The sequence below is a fragment of the Mercenaria mercenaria genome, chromosome 15, assembly GCF_021730395.1.
Source record: "Mercenaria mercenaria strain notata chromosome 15, MADL_Memer_1, whole genome shotgun sequence".
Classification (NCBI taxonomy): domain Eukaryota; kingdom Metazoa; phylum Mollusca; class Bivalvia; order Venerida; family Veneridae; genus Mercenaria; species Mercenaria mercenaria.
In genome coordinates this window covers 748138-768635 of record NC_069375.1, presented here as the reverse complement: position 1 = coordinate 768635, position 20498 = coordinate 748138, and the positions used below count along the sequence as shown (strand labels likewise).

General features: G+C 36.6%; 1 long non-coding RNA gene across 1 annotated transcript; it reads left to right on the top strand.

The window, feature by feature from the left end:
* The first annotated feature begins 2313 nt into the window (after window positions 1-2313).
* On the top strand, window positions 2314-17520 carry LOC123559411 (uncharacterized). The gene is made up of 5 exons (XR_008367272.1): window positions 2314-2473; window positions 3456-3542; window positions 4072-4187; window positions 6060-6139; window positions 12182-17520. It is a non-coding gene; the product is annotated as an uncharacterized LOC123559411 (long non-coding RNA).
* Window positions 17521-20498: the final 2978 nt, after the last annotated feature.

Here is a 20498-nt window from a genome sequence, read left to right as displayed (position 1 = left end):
CCAGGTCAAATCAAAAGTAAAGCTTGTTAATCTAGACTGTATCTTCATGAAACTTGATTTTTAGGTCAAGTTTGAATCTGAGTCATGTGGGGTCAAAAACTAGGTCACTAGGTCAAATTAGAGGAAAAAGTAGTAAACACTCTAAAGGCCACATTTATGACCATATCTTAATGAAAATTGGTCAGAATGTTGATCATCAAAATCATTAGGTCAATAGGTTAGGTGAGCGATACAGGGCCTTCATGGCCCTCTTGTTTGGTAATTTAACAATTGATTTTACAGAGAATTAGCTATAGAATTAAGGTAAGAATGCAATAGTTCAAAAACATTTTACGTAAAATATAAGTACACTTACCAATTTTCATTTCTGTTTTTAGCTCACCTGAGCCAAAGGCTCATGGTGAGCTATTGTGACCGCTCAATGTCCGGTGTCGGTTGTGCGTCGTCCGTCCATCAACATTTCCTAAAAAAATCTTCTTCTTGAAAACCACTAGGCAGAATTACACCAAACTTCACAGGAATGATCCTTGGGTGGCCCCCTTTCAAAATTGTTCAAAGAATTGAATTCCATGCAGAACTCTGGTTGCCATGGCAACCAAAAGGAAAAACTTTAAAAATCTTCTTGTCCAAAACCACAGGGCCTAGGGCTTTGATATCTGGTATGTAGCATCATCTAGTGGTCCTCTACCAAAATTATTCAAATTATCCCCCTAGGTTCAAATATGGCCCCGCCCCGGGGTCACATGGTTTATATAGACTTATATAGGGAAAACTTTGAAAATCTTCTTGTACAAAACCACATGGCCTAGGGGTTTGATATTTGGTATGTAACATCATCTAGTGGTCCTCTATGTTCAAATTATCACCCTAGGGTCAAATATGGCCCCGCCCAGGGGGTCCCAAGTTTTACATAAACTTATATAGGAAAAAAAGTTTAAAAATCTTCTTGTCTGAAACCACAACTCTTAGACCTTTGATATTTGGTTTGTAGCATTGTCTTATGGTCCTCAACCAAAATTGTTCAAATTGTACCCCTGGGGTGAAAAGAGGCCCTGCCTTGGGGGTCCCAAGTTTCATATAGACTTATATAGGAAAAAGCTTTAAAAATCTTCTTGTCAGAAACCATATGGCCTAGGCTTTTGATATTTGGTATGATGCATTGTCTAGTAGTCCTCTATCAAAATTGTTCAAATTATGCCCCTGGGGTTAAAGAGGCCCTGCCCTGGGGTCACTTAGTTATTATGTGAGTTATATAGGAAAAATACTTAAAAAATCATCTGATCCTATTTCCAAGACTATTAGATTATAATTACCTGATGACCCCAAGTAATATGGTGTCACTTGATTGTGACCTTGACCTACTGACCTACTTTCTTGTTTTTTAAGATACAGCCTTGAAATATTGATGACTTACACAGTTTTGCACACAAATCTTAAAACTGAATTTCATTGACCATGAATGTGACCCACTGACTTCTCTCTTATTTGAATTATGCCCCTGGGGTGAAAAGAGGCCCCGCCTCAGAGGTCACTTGATATATGAGTTATACAGGAAAAAATACTTCAAAAATTATCAGATCATGTTTCCTGGACTGTTTAATTATAATTACCCGATGACGCCAAATGATAAGGGTCACCTGACTATGACCTTGACCTACTGACCTACTTTCTTGTTTTTTAAGATACAGCCTTGAAATTTGGATGATATGTACAGTTTTATACAATAATCTTAGAACTGGCTTTCAGTGACCATGAATATGACCTACTTACCTACTTTCTTGTGTTTGAAGCTTTAGCAAAGAAATTTGTTCAAGTGAGCAACTTAACTCAGGTGAGCGATATAGGGCCATCATGGCCCTCTTGTTTTTATTTATGAACTGTTGAAAAGTTTGATGTATTTAGGAAAAAAAGAAAGAATAAAAAACACCAAAAATAGTTAAGAACAATTCCAATCTGTCCCGCACTGCTTTGGGTTCAAAACCTTGCTTGGTATGTAGAATAATTTCAAATCAAACCAAACTTATTCCTGTGTGGTAACTATTTGAGATGACTTATGGAAGGTGGATGATTCAACCCAGGGGCCAGACTGTCACTGAAATATAGGACGGAGGTGTACCTACCGAGTTCCTATACCATCAAAAGCTAGAAAATCACCATATGATAAGAAAATACCTTAGAACAATGGAACCAGCTAATGTATTTGTTTATTGAATCTATACTTCATTTTTACTGCAGAATAATGTCTGAATGATTTTCCTTGAATGCCAAATATTTTATTGAATTACGTATTTCTCTTTGGCATTTTATAGATGTCCATCGTACAACAATGTGCCAAGAGGTTGCCGTGTAGTGAAGAAGTCTGGTGAATTTTGCATAGTAGTTTAATGTCAGGACGGATACTTCTTTTTCTCATCCGCAAACATCGGTTCCCTAGCTAATGGCTTGGCTCTAAGTGTTTCTAACCCTCCAGCAGGTGAGATGAAATGTTTAGATATATATTGTAACATAAATTTATAAAAAGGAATTAATAATATATCTCATTATTGCTGTACTTAGATTCACATCACACATTACTGGCACGCAAGTATTCCCCGGACAGAAATTGTATATATTTCGTCCTGGAAAGCTTAAACAATCTCAAGAATAAAGACGATGTACATATATATATATACCTCAGCTCCGGCATTATCAATTTAGGGTTTTTCCTTTGAAATGACATCACGTTCGTGGGGGATTAGCGAGGCAAGAAAAGGGGTCTGTAGAAGGTCAAATTTTAATGTGCTTGATAGTAATGCCGGCACACCAATTTTTCATGAATATACTTTTTGGAACTGCCCATATGAGCTGGAATTATGAAAAAGACAAATGATATTTTATATAACTGTAAAAAGATCACAAGTTTGCATCATATTTATTTGTCCCAGCCAGACAGAATTTGCGACAACAGAAAATAGGATAATTATGCTTAAGTCACAGATATTAATTTTACAATAATGAAATATTTTGGCAAATTAGTATTGTTGTCACAAAGAAAATAAGTTTTCTTGTTGAAAGTGTATGTCGTGAAGTAAAGACATGTAGCCTTAATTTTAAAACCCTCCAGACAGGCCTCTCTTGCGCATGCACAATAAAAACGGAAGCCCCACCAGTGAAAATGTAAACAAGTAACCATGCTGTAGGATTTCCACGATTATTATGCTCATATGATTACCTGAAAAATGAACTTGATAAACTTCTCACACTAGACACAAAAATATTTAGAAGAATCGCGAAAATAGGGCATTGTGGGAGTGTGTCCGGGGACTACTTGCGTGCCAGTAATTTCTGTTTAAAATAAACTATAACAAAAATATACTTTTGTTACTAAGTTGTTCCTAAAATGTATTGATGCTGTATTTATTAAAGAATAAAGGATTATGTTATTAATAAAGCTATCTTTGCTATTACAATTGTAGGAAAAACACAAGTGCAGCCAACTTTACCATCAGGGGAGGTGTTGCCATTGGGAGCTGGTAGTGCAGGCTTTACGGCACCAACAATAAGTAAGCGTTTTCATCATCATTACAATATGTATTTACTTTTGACCTTTGACCCTTTCAAAAGTAACTAACTACCGTAATTGAGAATAAAGCAAGAATCAGATATCAAAGTCGTTGTATTTCTGTACTTAACAAATGTCTCAGCAATAGAGACACTATCATAAAATTAAAGTGGGTAGTTGACAAAAGTACCTACCTGGAATTGATGGAACATAGCAGGTGTCATCGTACCTCCCCAGCATCATGTCTAGGCTGATACAGCTGCAAAAAGTACTAATTTATGGAATTACCCAGCACTAACATCCAGTCACAACTGGGAATTGATACTCAGGTGTGCAACAGAAAATTGATACCAGGCTTCTAGCACAGTGGTTTAACCTGCTAACCACTGACTCCTATCAGTTACCTATTAAACAGAGTATCTACCTCAATTTCAACAAAACATAGCTTTGAAAATAAGTGTCTGTCAAACAACACTTACTTATTTAGTTCGCCTATCTTCTTGAGGCATATATATTCTTTGCTATTTCAGATGGATGTTTATATTAAAGGACAGTTGTACATTAAGGACCAGGCTTGGAAAGATGGATGTGAATTTTCTTGTATCAGCAAGGATGCCAGTACAGGACTTTATTCATGCAAACACAAGTAGGTGTATTACTGCACAATCATTCTAGTTTTCATGGTTTTATAAATCTATGAAATCAAATACCAATGAAACAATCTTTTTCACCAAAACCATAAATCTTCATGATCAGAAAATGAAATGATTTCACAAGATATACAGTGAATCTTTATTTGCCAGAACTTGCATAAGAAACTTTGTTAATCCCCCGCCACAAGTGGAGGGGGGTTATAGGAATGGACTCCTTCCGTCCTGTCCTTCCATCCTTCCGTAATATTTTGTGTCCACTCTGTATCTCCTAAACCCCTTGAAGGATTTTCATGAAACTTGGGTCAAATGATCACCTCGTCAAGACGATGTGCAGAACCAATGAGTCAGCCATGTCGGTTCAAGGTCAAGGTCACAACTCAAGGTCAAAGGTTTGATTCTGCCATTTCGTGTCCGCTCTGTATCTCTTAAACCTCTTAAAGGATAATTATGAAACTTTGATTAAATGATTACCTCATCAAGACTATCAGAACTCATGAGTTAAGGTCAAGGTCACAACTCAAGGTCAGATGTTTGAGCCTTCCATTTTGTGTCCGCTCTGTATCTCTAAACCCCTTGAAGGATTTTCATCAAACTTGGGTCAAATGATCACCTCATCAAGATGATATGCAATTGATTAGTCAACCATGCCAGCTCAAGGTCAGGGTCACAACTTAGAGTCAAAGGTTTGAGCCTTCCATTTTGTGTCCATTCTGTATCTCCTAAACCCCTTGAAGGATTTACATTAAAGTTTGGTCAAATGATCACCTCATCAAGAACTCATGAGTCAGCCATGTCAACTCAAGATCAAGGTCACATTGAGCGGTCAAAGGTTTGAGCTCTGTATCTCCAAAGCACCTTTTAAGATTTTCATGAAACTTGGGTCAAATGATCACCTCATCTAGACGATGTGCATGATTCATGGGTCAGCCATGTCAGTTCAAGTTAAAGGTCACAGCTCAAGGTCGAAGGTTTACCAATTCACTATCCATACCAGTGGCGGGGGATTTAGCTGTCTTTCAGACTGCCTTATTGTAGCTATGAGTATATTGTAATCAAGGGGAGATGTTTTTTATGTTTGAATACTTCTCAAAATATGATGGGTTTATGTGAAAGCAGTTGGAGTTTATTTTCTGCTGAACCCTTTTAATGTTTCCTAATGTTTCTATATCAGTGGTTTATGGCTTTCAAGTTTGATGTATGTATACAACATACATAATTATTACATACTAAATGGATGTAAAAACTTTGATGGTAAGTCACAAGTGATAGTCCTGCTGTAATTTCAGTGGGGATGAGAAAAAAGAAGTTTTATGCATCATGTGAAATGAACAACATTATAACTAGCACTTACTTAGAACTTACATTTTCTAGTGATGTTAAGTATACATACTTAAACACAAATGCCACACATAATACTTTGATATGATTAATACATATTGATATATAGATAAAATTTACTATTTTAAGGTACAGCTCAGGTACGGATTGATACGGATTACTGCATGTCTATCTGTGGCTAGACATAGCTATCCACGCCGTATGTGTGACTGGGGTATTAACAGTAACAAATTGAAGGGATTCTGTTTGGATTCCTGGTTAATCAGTTGATTTTGTCCACACAAAATTTTATTGCTTCAGGCTTTACAAATTTTAAAGATAGATCAAGAGCATTTGTTTGTCAGTATTTAATTTCATAGATTGACAATGCCAAAAAGCTACAAATGTTTCTATGTACTTAAATAATAAATTCTCAGTTACTAAGGAGAGAAAGGTGCAGAACACAAAGTAAGTCTCCTACAGACATCTATTATTACACAACAGCATTATCAATATCTATTATAGACACATTTGCATTCCTTTTGTAGCTTCAGCCTCCACTCAGTGTGTCATATAGACTTGAGTTCTTTGGTGTGGCAATCATCAACTGTATTCTATCATTCTAGAGGTAATTTATCTGGTATAATAACGTTTTTTTTTTAATCTTCAAAAATGTGTCATGGATGAGCAGCTGAGAATGTTTTTTGTTAATTACTACTTCTCTCTGCGGGTAAGAGCATTGCTCTACTTACCACAAGAACCTCCTTGGTAGCTTTGGTATTGCACCTGCCTCGAGTGCAGGAGGTCATGGGTTCGCTCCCTGACCCCATCAATTTATACCAAAGCTGTAAAAAAACAATACTTGTAGCTTCTTTACTTAGCAACCAGCATTAAGAGGATTCCTCCATCATTTAAAGCTATAAAGTCCCCATATGACCTAGACTGTACTAGTGCCCCTTGAAATCCAAGCAAGCGAACATTATTGCCAGTTGTTTAAGAAATAATTTATCTCATTCAGTGATTTGTCGTGGAGTAAAGTCATTGTTTGGAATTCTGAGGTGAAGTAATTATTTTACGATGGCTAATAATGTGCATCTCAACCTCAAACAATGATTTTATTCATCATGATTTTATCATGTGACATTGAAGCCATATGGCTAGAAATGAAACTTGAGAAGCAAAAACCGTTTAATATAGGATATATATATAGACCACCCTCATCTCCTGCCTCATGGAATAACAAAATCGAAGAATTGTTAGAAACTCTCTATGCAGAAAACAAGGAAGTCATTCTTTTTGGAGATTTTAACTACAACTTTGTAAACTCAGTATCTGTAAATCCAAAGTGGAATAATATCATCAATACATTCAACTTAAATCAACTTGTAACTAAACCTACCAGGGTCACAGACTCAACATCGACCATTATCGACCATATATACACAAATCAACCACAAAACATATCATACATAGCAGTTCCTATCCTGTCTATTAGTGTCCACTACCCTGTATGTTTTATCAGGAAATCACATGCAAAAATAAAAAAAGGTCCACTGCATATAACAATTAACTATAGATATTTAAAAAAATTCAATGCAGAGAAATTTATAGATGATTTATCAAATCAACCTTGGTCATTAATTGATGTGTTTAATGATCCAGATGATGCCCTTGACACATTTTATACATTATTTTTACAAGTACTAGATTCTCATGCCCCTTACAAACAAAAACGAGTAAAACATAGAAATCAAAATGATTGGTTCACGGATGAAATAGCAAATGCTATACATAACAGGGATTATGCTAAGAAGAAAAATAATACTGAAGAATTCAAATACTGGAAATCAAAAGTAAAGTTACTGTCTCATGAAGCAAAAACAAACTTCTTTAACCAGGAGATAAACTCAAACAGTAAGAATCCTAAAAAACTATGGAAAAATTTGAAAAATTTATCTGGAAAGACAGAAAACTACCAGACAAACTATATAAATGATGAAAATGACAAACCAGTTTCTGATCCAAAAGTTACAGCTGAAATTTTCAGTAGGTTTTTCTCCAATGTCTTTAAAAATGCAGACAGTATCTCAGCCTTGAGCAGTGAAAATAAATTGATTCTAAAAGAACAGTTACAGTCCAAAATTGACAAAGAAACACCAAAATTTGAAATTCCTTTCATAGAACTGAGCCATGTTAAAAAACAATTGGACATGCTTGATGTTACAAAAGCCACTGGACTTGACTGCATTAGTGCTAAATTTCTTAAAACAGCATCATCTGTAATTTGTAAGCCATTGTGTACTATAATCAACATGAGCATACAAAGTAAAAAGTTTCCATCTAAATTAAAACAGTCAAAAATCACACCAATCTACAAAAAAGGACAAAAATCTGATAAAAATAATTACAGGCCAATATCAGTACTGCCGCTTATATCTAAATTGTTTGAAAAGCATGTATCTGATCATTTGAAACTATTTCTAGAATCTCGAAAGTTAATATTTAACACTCAGTCTGGCTTTAGATCCAAATATTCATGTGACACTGCATTAACAAACATAGTAGACAACTGGATTAATGCAATAAATGATGGTAAACTTGTTGGAACAGTTTTTCTTGACTTGTCAAAGGCTTTTGACCTAGTCAACCACAAACTGCTTGTTAAAAAACTACAATATTACCATCTGTCTTCAAGGACAATTCAATGGATCACATCCTATCTCTCAAACAGATTACAGACAGTTAACGTATCAGGAGTCTTCTCAGAACCTGCAGAAGTTATATCTGGGGTACCTCAGGGATCTGTCCTAGGCCCTTTCCTATTCATAATTTACATAAATGATCTACCCTCACATGTCAAAAGTTCTGCCACTGACATGTTTGCAGACGACACAACTTTAACAAGTTCGGGATACTCTATGCAGGAAGTTCATTCAAATCTCCAAACTGACCTTGACAATGTTACCACATGGTGCACACAAAATGCAATGATATTAAATGCCACAAAAACTAAAGCAATGTATGTATCATCAAAAAATACAAAATCTCACAACTCTTCATTACCAAAACTAATGCTACAAAACCAGGAAATAGAATATTCTGAAAATGAAAAATTGCTAGGTGTTAATGTAGACAAAAATCTAAAATGGACAACCCAAGTAAAAAAGACACTAAAGAAATGCAACTCACAGTTATACTTGCTTCAAACAATATCTTGATCTGCACTCACGGAAATTATTCTTTAATGCCTACATTTTGCCACATTTAGACTATTGTTGCACAATTTTGGGAAACTGTAGCAATGAGCTGAACACAGAATAGCACTCTCTCGTGTTCTATAAATAGAACACACAGTAGTTATACCATAATGCAATGCGCGAATTGCGGACAAGGACAATCTCAGTATAGTAAACTTGGAAGGGTATTAATAATGTAACATGCCACCTGTATTGTCTCACCTGTTAAGAGAATGAATAAAAGAAACAATAACTAATTAAAGAAACATATTGGAACGAATGAAGGAAACATACAAAATGACGTAGGCCTACTTTTTTAACGAGACGATTCAAAACAGGGTAATTAAAGCAAATAAAGAGCACTGTTAAAAAGTATGTTGCATGCACATTACCCCATATTCTGCAGTAAATACTATTAAAATCTTGCATCGATCAGAAGAACAGTTTAAACTCTTAATAGCAAATTACAATATTTACGAGTTTTGAAACGCCGAAAGAAGCATTTATGGTTAAAAAACTGATTCACAAAACACAAGACGCAAACTTGATGATGATCCGCAATGAGGTGGTTGAGATGTCAGCTGTGGTCGGTGTCCGTCAAACATTTCCTTATTGAAAATACATATTTATGCATGATTTGGTAGGGAAAAAATGGTGCTGCATTAGATTAGCAACATGTTTTATCAGATAACATCTAAATATTACCTCCGAAAGTCAAATATCTATATGTCATACCAAGGGGTCATTTGTAATAAAACAGAACATATGTATATCACAGAGGTGTTAATTGTTTCAACGAAGAACTGAATATGTGGCCGAATATGAAATGTGTATGACAGTTTACTTTAGAATATACATGTTGTTCATCACATTTTGAAATTTTAGTAAACTCAGTTATGCGATAATAAGATTTTTTTACATTCTCACGTATTAAAATTATAAACCCTAACGGATGAAACAAATTACAAAAATATGGTGTTGATATATGATGGTAACTAAGAAGAACAATTGGGATTTTTTTTGAGTCGGCTAAAGGCTGAAAGCCTTTTGACGAGTCCTTGCTGTTCAGCGATTCTCTAAATGGACCGAATAACACGTGAAGGGATGTAGTTCCATTAGATTTCTCAAACTTCAAACAGTTCACTGCATGAATGAAGTTAAGTTGTGTCAATTCCCTTTGCTATGACCAATATACGATGTAATCTGTCATATTTATGACTTGTAATTGTGCAATACTCGAATGTAACTCATTAAGCATAAATGTGCATTTTAAGAATTGCGCAGGCTTACAAAGCTTGGGTAACATCCAGCGAAAGACAAAAAATAGTTCCACTGGGCTCCAGATAAGATGCGTATTAGCGTAAATTACGTATAGAAATAATGCAAATACGCATGTCTAATAATTTCTAAGCGTATAAAAACGTATATAAAATTACAGAAACGCACACAATGCTTTTTTAAAAACAAAATCTGAATCGTCTGGATGCGTTAGGTAACATAGCCGATCAGCCTTAGTTCTCCCACATTAAACGTAAACACGCATCGTATGATTTCTATAAACTTTGCGTGGGTTGAATTTTGCAGTCAGTAAACGGATAAATTATCGGAAGAAGAAGCTCTTACTGGTTTGTTTAGTTACAACTGATATTAAAAATGATTTTAATTCTTATTTTTCGAGAAATAAAAATCGGCGAAACATTAAATTGTATTTTCTTGTAGTTTTTGAAATCGAAAGTAGATCGTCTATGTTTGGCTGCTTTCACGAAACGAAACAACTTTTTTATGAAAAGATTTAAATAAGAGGTAATTTAACGGTAAACTTCAATGTCAGATACTGCCAATTGCTGCTAAATGTCTTCGTATCATCACAATTTGTAAAATATATTGTTGAAACTGGAGAAAAGTGTAATCGTATCCGGATATAATATATTGGGTAAATATCGAGCTGTGTTATGAAATTTTAAGAAAAAAACTAAAAACAAACTGAAACTGGTAGACTATACTGTCAGTACATCAATCATTAGCCGACTTGGGCCCTTCAGGCCTTTGATTTTCTGTTCTGTCTAAACATTTTTGTTAATAAATTTTTGCGAGTGGGCATGCATCTTTTTGTTTTCCTAAATATATCTGAAAACTGGATGTGTCACAAAATTAGCATAATAATATAATAACATTATCCATTCATATATTGATGAAAAATCGGTATGTTAAAAAAAATAAAGACTTTGTTTCTCGGTCTAGTTTATTGAAATTAAAAAGTGAAGAAAAACATTTGTTTGCGATGTGCAGGCTAGAAATTTGAACAAACATAACGAAATCTAAGGTTTACTTATGCTATTGTACAGTGAATGCACCGATTGTTTGTCCGCAAATTGGGTCCTGTGCTATTTTTAGATAGCAGACCTTATCGGTGACGTCACAGATCCTTACATACGAGAGAGTGCTATTGATTAAATTTCAAAAAAGAGCTGCCAGAATCATTCTAGATAAAAGCTATGATAGTCCATCTGCTGCTCTATTTAATGAATTAAACTGGATGAAATTTGATGAACGAGTGAGATACAAAAAAGCAGTACTCATGTTCAAGTCTATAAATGAACAGTCATTCCCAGCTTACATGAAAGAAAAATTTCAAAGTACAAATCAAAGACACAACCGAAACCTAAGATCTGTTGTTAATTCAGAACTAGTTGTTCCAAAACCAAAAATGGAATTCTTTCGGAAATCTCTGTCTTACTCAGGTCCAAAAATATGGAATGTTCTACCTGCAAATATCCGTAAGTGTGAGACACTAAGGACATTTCAAACATCTTATGTCAAATGGCATTTCTCCTCAGTTTCCTAAATCAGTGTACCAAAGTATGTTGTAGCATATTTTCAGTTTGTATGATAGTAGTAATGTATAAAATATTCATATGTTTTTCTATATATGTAATTGTTCATTGGTTTTGTTTTTTCGTAATTTATGTAAATCTTGTGTATCATTGTATTGTTGAATGTTTTATCATCTGTATATTATGTATATATTCTGAGGTCCACATGGAAGATTGGGAAACCAAATGTGTAGCCTCATTAAATAAAGTCTTTACTTACTTACTTTACTTACCTGACAAATCACTGAATGAGATAAATTATTTTGATTCTAACATGTTACCAAGGATTTTAAAGTACATCCAACTGATATGCCTTTTGACGCTATGACATAGTAATTGTGACATTAGAAAAGTGAATTGTTGTAAAATAACACACAGTTTTCAACCTTTGTTTAATAGGAAAATGGAACGGGTCATGTCAGAATTTCTGTCAATATTTATCCTTCTTGAGTACAGAGCTGTAGTAAATAGTCTTTTATCATATTGAACTTACTTTGTCAGTTATATATTCTGATATTTTGTCACTCCTATTATAACCTATAACATCTATTGGTATTTCAGACATTCCTTCTCGACCATGCTGTTATCAGAGAAAAGTTCATGCGATTGAAGGAACGTTGGTTCCTGTCCCTCAAGTCCAAAATATAGCGCCATTGAGGAGGAGATAGTATCTACACCAGGATAGCCACCTGTCGGAGGAGGCCCTATTACAGCTCTATATTGGGATGATGTCAGCTTCTCAGAGCTGTATACGCAGGGGACGGACAAAATGTTGCCAAGTAATGCATACTCAAAGGACAGTTCAGTGTATTGCTCATCACAATCTCTTGGATTCACGCTAAAAACGCCAACAAGTGAAAATCCAATTACATCTGCAAGTTCAGTTGTCAGTATGCCTAAAAGCTCAGCATCTGATGCTGGTGAGGGAAGTAAGTTAGCTTCTGGAACCATAGCAGAAACTGTTGAAATAGAGGACATTCCTGGTGATGAAGGGTAGATTGCGGGAGCTGTAGATTGGAGAGGAAGCACAAAAAATGTACTCTTGGTTCAACAAGAGGCAGAGCAGCCTTCTAGATGACACCCTTGTGTCACTGAACACTATTTATATATAATGTCTTTGTTTTAGATAGTTAATAAATATTTGTCACTGATGTATGTGAAATTGGCTTTCTTTAGACTAATAATTTCATTTTATTGGCTTTATTTTAGCTGCATTTCATGTTGAGTGAATTAGGGTTATCGGAGTCTTACTGATTAGACTAGGCTGTAAGTTAAAATTTCAGATTCAGGTCTTGCTAACTGGCCTAGATTTGTTTTCACCATAATATTATTATATCTGCATCACTTGTTTCTTAATGGATAATTGTTCAAAGTAAAATTCATGTACACATGCCTTACTTAACCTTTAGCTATGGATTAGTCCATCATTCAATTAAGGCAGTACCATGGGTTGTTCACCTACCTTACTTAAACACATATAAACTGCTAATATGTTTTTGCCAAGAGCTGTCAACATTCCAATAAGAATTTGATTCAAAGACTCCAGCTAAATTTATTTTACTATAATTTCTGTTTGACACGTTGTTTTTTTACATGATTTTTATTTTCTAGGTTCTGGAGGTGTTGATTTACTAAGAAACTGTACTAGATCTAGATACATTTAAATAGAAAATGTCTGTCCTGTCTTCAGAAGTTATATTCCGTTGATCTTGTCCAGTGAGGGCAAATATCCAACTGTGAATTTATGTTCTAAAAGATTTATTATGTCTCCCCCAGGAGACATATTGTTTTTGCCCTGTCCGTCCTTCCGTCCGTCCGTACGTCACACTTCATTTCCGAGCAATAACTGGAGAACCATTTGACCTAGAACCTTCAAACTTCATAGGTTTGTAGGGCTGCTGGAGTAGACGACCCCTATTGTTTTTGGGGTCACTCCGTCAAAGGTCAAGGTCACAGGGGCCTGAACATTGAAAACCATTTCCGATCAATAACTAGAGAACCACTTGACCCAGAATGTTGAAACTTCATAGGATGATTGGTCATGAAGAGTAGACGACCCCTATTGATTTTGGGGTCACTCCGTCAAAGGTCAAGGTCACAGGGGCCTGAACATTGAAAACCATTTCCGATCAATAACTAGAGAACCACTTGACCCAGAATGTTGAAACTTCATAGGATGATTGGACATGAAGAGTAGACGACCCCTATTGATTTTGGGGTCACTCCGTCAAAGGTCAAGGTCACAGGGGCCTGAACATTGAAAACCATTTCCGATCAATAACTAGAGAACCACTTGACCCAGAATGTTGAAACTTCATAGGATGATTGGTCATGAAGAATAGATGACCCCTATTGATTTTGGGGTCACTCGGTCAAAGGTCAAGGTCACAGGGGCCTGAACATTGAAAACCATTTCCGATCAATAACTAGAGAACCACTTGACCCAGAATGTTGAAACTTCATAGGATGATTGGTCATGAAGAGTAGATGACCCCTATTGATTTTGGGGTCACTCCGTCAAAGGTCAAGGTCACAGGGGCCTGAACATGGAAAACCATTTCCGATCAATAACTAGAGAACCACTTGACCCAGAATGTTGAAACTTCATAGGATGATTGGTCATGAAGAGTAGATGACCCCTATTGATTTTGGGGTCACTCCATTAAAGGTCAAGGTCACAGGGCCTGAACATGGAAAACCATTTCCGATCAATAACTAGAGAACCACTTGACCCAGAATGTTGAAACTTCATAGGATGATTGTACATGCAAAGTAGATGACCCCTATCGATTTTGGGGTCACTCCATTAAAGGTCAAGGTCACAGGGGCCTGAACATTGAAAACCATTTCCGGTCAGTAACTTGAGAACCACTTGACCCAGAATGATGAAACTTAATAGGATGATTGGTCATGCAGAGTAGATGACCCCTAACGATTTTAGGGTCACTCTGTTAAAGGTCAAGGCCACAGGGGCCTGAACATGGAAAACCATTTCCAATCAATAACTTGAGAACCTCTCGACCCAGAATGTTGAAACTTCATAGGATGATTGTTCATGCAGAGTAAATGACCCCTATTGTTTTTGGGGTCACTCCGTTAAAGGTCAAGGTCACAGGGGCCTGAACATTGATAACCAGTTCCAAGTAATAACTTGAGAACCACTTGACCCAGAATGTTGAAACTTCATAGGATGATTGAACATGCAGAGTAGATGACCCCTATTGATTTTGGGGTCAGTCTATTAAAGGTCAAGGTCACAGTGGCCTGTTCATGTAAAATCATTTTTTGGAAATAACTTGAGAACCACTTGACCTAGAATGTTGAAACTTAATAGGATGATTGGACATGCAGAGTAGATGACCCCTATTTATTTTGAGGTCACTTGATCAAAGGTCAAGGTCACAGGAGCCTGAACAGTGACTTGAGAACCACTAGGCCAAGAGTGTTGAAATTTAGCGGGATGACTGGACATGCCAAGTAGATGATCCCTATTGCAGCTAACCATCAGTGTCTCTTTGACTTTCGCTCCTGACCCCTATTGACTTCTTGCCTATAGGACTTTGCATTGGGGGAGACATGCGCTTTTTTACAAAAGCATTTTCTAGTTTAAGTTTAAATGTGTCTGTTTTGAATGTTTGTGAGGGGTATACTCATTTGCCCTTGTCCCTCAGTCTGTATTTTTGTAAATAAAGGTCATTTTCCTTACACATGTTTAAGTTGATTTTTCCTAAGGCCAGGGTCACAAAGCATGACTTTTTTTTTTATACGCCCGAAGGGACGTATTATGTAATGACGCTGGTGTCCGTCTGTCCGTCCGTCTGTCCGTCTGTCCGTTAGCAATTTCGTGTCCGCTCTGTAACTCTTGAACCCCTTGCAGGATTTCAAGGAAACTTGACACAAATGTTCACCACACCCAGACGACGTGCAGAGCGCATGTTCCGGATGTCTCGCTTCAAGGTCAAGGTCACACTTAGGAGTCAAAGGTCATATCAGTTTGTTTCGTGTCCGCTCTGTAACTCTTGAACCCCTTGAAGGATTTCAAAGAAACTTGACACAAATGTTCACCACACCCAGATGACGTGCAGAGCGCATGTTCCGGATGTCTCGCTTCAAGGTCAAGGTCACACTTAGGAGTCAAAGGTCATATAAGTTTGTTTCGTGTCCGCTCTGTAACTCTTGAACCCCTTGAAGGATTTCAAAGAAACTTGACACAAATGTTCACCACACCAAGACGACGTGCAGAGCGCATGTTCCGGATGACTAGCTTCAAGGTCAAGGTCACACTTAGGGGTCAAAAGTCATATCAGTTTGTTTCATGTCCGCTCTGTAACTCTTGAACTGCTGGAAGGATTTCAAAGAAACTTGGCAGAAATGTTCACCACATTGCAACGATGTGCACAGCGCATGTTCCGGATGACTCGCTACAAGGTCAAGGTCACACTTAAGGGTCAAAGGTCATATATGACTTTGCTTTGTGTATATTGCTCTGCATTGCAGTGCTCTTGTTTTTATTTGGCAGATCTCTTTTTTTGTACTTACAATAATTTTTTTTTGAATTACTTCCCTTTTATGTTACTATAAATAGCTTATTTTATACTTTTTTATTATTGGCCGTACGGAAAAACCGAGACCACTTTTCTGCGGTACAACATGGATGGTACCTCCAATTTTAAGGTGTATTTTTACATACCTGTACCTGATAAAGATTTTTTTGTAGACTTTGAATTTTTTTTTGTGGACTTAGATTTGTTTTTTGAAGTTTTCCTTTTGTTGTTCCAGTCCTTTGGGGCTTCAACAGTCAAGTTCTTAAAATTTTGCTCCTATCCTATGATGTAAGCCTTCGGGCGTATATTGCCCCGCTTGGCGGCGCTCTTGTTTTTTGGATGTCTTGGTCATAATTTGATGATATTTTTTTCCATACTAAACATGACATTTGTTACTTATTGTAAAAAGACTGTGAGAATATCATTGCAAGCATAGAGTGCAACCAAGCAAAATAATAGCAGACTCGGCTTGATTCAGTTTGTTAATGAGAGGTAATGGAATATGCCCCTGCAGAATTCTGTTGCATAGATAATGTATGTACTCCATAATCCCAAATAAGGTTGTTTTAGTCATCTGCACACTAAATAGTTGGTCTAGAATGGGCAGACTTCCACAGATTGCAGTGCTTATAAAGACCGTCTTTATAAATGTTTGTAACCAACTTCTTTTTTAACAACACTGTTTGTGCTTACACATTATCAAAAGAAAAGTGCAAAGACATATTTTTGCAAGAAAAAATATTTAGTCGGATAAAGACTCAAATGGTAATGGTGGTGTAGAACCTAAGCTTCCGTGATAAATTATTATACAACAATCATTTCATGGTGAATATGCCACCTTAATGTCAAGCATGGATTTACCTTGAGATGTTTGCAAAATAATGCAGTGAAGGTAAGGAAACTCTGCAGCCCCTCACCCCTTCAAAAAATATCTGAGAATTATTTGCATATATGCATACATATGTATGCGACTTCCATTTGTCCTGCGCTGTTTTTCCTGCTTAAAGCAACTGGGTGAAATTTTTCAACATAGTTATTTCCACCAAGTTTAGCATAGAATATATATGTGACACTGAAAAAAGATAAAATGGGTAAAAATAAAAGTTAGATATTGGTAAAATGCAAGAAGAATGTAAATTTTTATGCCCCCCTTCGAAGAAGGAGGGGTATATTGTTTTGCAGACAATCCGTTTCCGGATGATAACTCAAGAACGCTTGGGCCTAGGATCATGAAAGTTGATAGGGAGGTTGGTCATCACCAGCAGATGACCCCTATTGATTTTGAGGTCTATGTCAAAGGTCAAGGTCACAGTGACCCTGAATAGTAAAACGGTTTCCGGATGATAACTCAAGAACGCTTGGGCCTAGGATCATGAAAGTTGATAGGGAGGTTGATCATGACCAGCAGATGACCCCTATTGATTTTTGAGGTCTGTATGTCAAAGGTCAAGGTCACAGTGACCCTGAATAGTAAAACGATTTCCGGATGATAACTCAAGAACACTTGGGCCTAGGATCATGAAAGTTGATAGGGAGGTTGGTCATGACCAGCAGATGACCCCTATTGATTTTGAGGTCAATATGTTAAAGGTCAAGGTCACAGTGACCCTGAATAGTAAAACGGTTTCCAGATGATAACTCAAGAACGCTTGGGCCTAGGATCATGAAAGTTGATAGGGAGGTTGGTCATCACCAGCAGATGACCCCTATTGATTTTGAGGTTTATGTCAAAGGTCAAGGTCACAGTGACCCTGAATAGTAAAACGGTTTCCGGATGATAACTCAAGAACGCTTGGGCCTAGGATCATGAAAGTTGATAGGGAGGTTGGTCATGACCAGCAGATGACCCCTATTGATTTTGAGGTCTGTATGTCAAAGGTCAAGGTCACAGTGACCCTGAATAGTAAAACGGTTTCCGGATGATAACTCATGAACACTTGGGCCTAGGATCATGAAAGTTGATAGGGAGGTTGGTCATGACCAGCAGATGACCCCTATTGATTTTGAGGTCAATATGTTAAAGGTCAAGGTCACAGTGACCCTGAATAGTAAAACGGTTTCCAGATGATAACTCAAGAACGCTTGGGCCTAGGATCATGAAAGTTGATAGGGAGTTGGTCATGACCAGCAGATGACCCCTATCGATCTTGAGGTCAATATGTTAAAGGTCAAGGTCACAGAGACCCTGAACAGTTAAACAGTTTCCGGATGATAACTCAAGAACGCATAGGCCTAGGGTCACAAAAGTTGATAGGGAGGTTGGTCATGACCAGCAGATGACCCCTATTGATTTTGAGGTCAGTATGTTAAAGGTCAAGGTCACAGTGACCAGGAACAGTAAAACAGTTTCCGGGAAATTTGGTATGAATTATCATCTAGTGGTCCTATACCAAGATGATTCAAATTATTGCCCTGGGATCTAACCCCGGGGGTCACATGGTTTATATACACTTATATAGGGAAAAGCTTTTAAAATCTTCTTGTCAATAACCTACAACATTCAAATTTTGACCATATGTATGGTTTTGAGTGGCAAGATGAACCTTGACATGAGTTGACCTTGACCTTGACCTAGTGACCTACTTTCACATTTCTGTAGCTACAGCCTTCAAATTTGGACCACATGCATAGTTTTGTGCACCGAAAAAAATGTTTGACCTTGACATTGACCTAGTGACCTACTTTCACATTTTTGAAGGTACAGGCTTCAAATTTGGACCACATGCATAGTTTTGTGTTCCGAAATGAACTTTGACCTTGATTTTGACCTAGTGACCTACTTTCACATTTCTCAAGCTACAGTCTTCAAATTTGGACCACATTGCATAGTTTTATGTACCGAAAAAAGTTTGACCTTGAAATTGACCTAGTGACCTACTTTCATACTTTTAAAGGTACAGGCTTCAAATTTGGACCACATGCATAGTTTTGTGTACCGAAATGAACTTTGATCTTGAGATTGACCAAGTGACCTACTTTCACATTTCTGATTGTACAGACTTCAGATTTGGACTGCATGCATATTTTTGTGTTCTGAATTGAAATTTGACATTGATTTTTACCTACTACCTACTTTCACATTTCTCAAGCTACAGCCTGCAAATTTTGAAGCACTTGCATATTTCTGTCTACCAAAATGAACTTTGACTTTGATATTGATCTAGTGACCTACTTTAACATTTCTCAAGCCACAGCTTTCAAATTTGGACCACATACACATTATATTGTACCGAAATGAAATTTGACCTTGATTTTGACCTTGAGCTAGTCTTGAAATTTGGAACATTCAAAAATGGCTCAGTGGATGGCACCAATATCACTTTGTAATCTCTTGTTAGGTTAAAGGTCAAAGTCAGATTAAAACAGAATGGTAGAACTTTAATTTACAGTGAGCATATAATTTCTGTTCCTTGTGCAATTACTAAATGCATCAAGGGGGGCATTTCGTGTTCGACGAGCTCTTGTCTGAATTATTTCATGACAAAAGTGCTACAATGTTTTACTACCTTCTGCACAATAGTTTTGCTTATTTATAATAATTGAGGAATATTTTGCAAAATTCATATGTCAATAACTTTGTACCAGTAGTCACTTTCAGAGTACTTGCTTTTTATGAATTTTTGAGAGAAATCGAGAAATTATTTTTGGCCTAAAATGTGTGGCTCAGTCCCTTTAATGTCTGTATGTATTAGTCTTCACACATTCATTGTAAAGACTGTTACTGAATTTCAAACAAAGAAATCCATTTGTAGAATGAAAGTCTTATTCATTCCAGTTGTAACTACCAGGGTCCAAGGTTATTAAGATCTGATGTCATTATCACAGTACAAGAATGGTTCCTAGCCTCAAGTTTTATATACTGAGTTAGCGTACTCCGACATTGAATCACCCAGTTGATCTCGCATATCTTACTATTTATGCTTTGAGTGTAACTTATTCAGTATATTGAAGTATGTTTTGTTTTAATATTTTTATGATTGTAACATGTTACATGTTTTTTATTAACTGTGTCACATGCATTTGTGCATTTAGTTTGTTATATTTTTTGTGTTCAGAGGAAATAGTTGTACTGTCATGACATATATATTGTGTAGAGACTGGGATCCGGACATTTGCCCCCCCCCCAGTGAAAAAGTAGACAGCTGGACATTTGCCCCCCCCAGTTTAAATGGTAGATAGGACATTTGCCCCCCAGTAGAAAAAGTTCATAATGATTTTCTACGTAAAATTACCAAAGCGCGGATTTCAACGCCTTTGTATATGCTTTTCGGTGAACTAGGTCGATACCCAATCTCTATTGTCGTAAAAACGAGAATGATCTCATTCTGGAACAG